Source organism: Taudactylus pleione, unplaced genomic scaffold, assembly GCF_031769625.1.
Source record: "Taudactylus pleione unplaced genomic scaffold, aTauple2 ptg000179l, whole genome shotgun sequence".
NCBI classification, from domain to species: Eukaryota; Metazoa; Chordata; class Amphibia; order Anura; family Myobatrachidae; genus Taudactylus; species Taudactylus pleione.
The window spans coordinates 2,431,208-2,432,118 of record NW_028284581.1 but is presented as its reverse complement, the minus strand read 5'-3'; the positions used below and the strand labels follow the sequence as shown (position 1 = coordinate 2,432,118).

The following is a 911-nucleotide window of genomic DNA, read 5'->3' as shown; positions in this document are numbered from 1 at the left end:
GGATGGACTCCTTTTGGAGCCCCTCTCCATTCATCGATTTTTAGTACATTCAGGTAAATATTAATTTCTTATTGCCACAAATCCGAAAATTCTAATAAATGGAACTTAAGCACAATGGTTTCATCTTGAGGGTAAGTGGTGATTATTTTTGGGGAATTTTTTTTATCTATCTATCTATCTATCTATCTATCTACCTATCTATCTATCTATCTATCTATCTATCTATCTATCTATCTATCTATCTATCTATCTATCTATCTAGACGAGAAATGTACTGGATCTTTGAACTTGATACCTTGACCCCACGAGGCTTTAATGATAGCTACGAGATAGCCCCTTTTTTGTGATCAATGTAGATGGTAATTTCAAAGTCTCATAGTTATCTACAGTCATGCCTCGTTATAAGTGCCTGATCTCATCTGATCTTGGAAACTAAGCAACGTTGGGCCTGGCTAGTACCTGGATGGGGGACCTCTGGGGAATACCAGGTACTGTAGTCCCAGATTGAGACTAAAAAATATTCCGTCATGATCTGAACATTTTTTGACCAAGAACGCTTTATGAAATTAATTTCATTTGACAACCTCGTTGCCAATTTGATGAATTTGAAGACGACTCAGGATCAGAAGGACCAATCGATATCATCTATATGGATTAACTTGAAGGATTCGAATAAAGACTTTATGTTGGATTTCATTACAAAAATCCTCCTCCAGAGATCCCACTATTCGATGTGGAAAATATATATGTTTTTTAATAAAAAAGATTTTTTACATATTTAAAATATATATTTATAACTGTATTCATGGAAATATTAATTATTAGATTTCATGTACTGTACCTCCTTTTTCCAATTTTTAGAAAATAGTAATATATGATATAATACCATCTTGTTTTTTACTGACAACTAT

At 33.0% G+C, this 911-nt stretch overlaps 1 pseudogene; it reads left to right on the top strand.

The window, feature by feature from the left end:
* The first annotated feature begins 381 nt into the window (after positions 1-381).
* On the top strand, positions 382-500 carry LOC148519867 (5S ribosomal RNA; annotated as a pseudogene).
* The last annotated feature ends 411 nt before the right edge of the window (positions 501-911 follow it).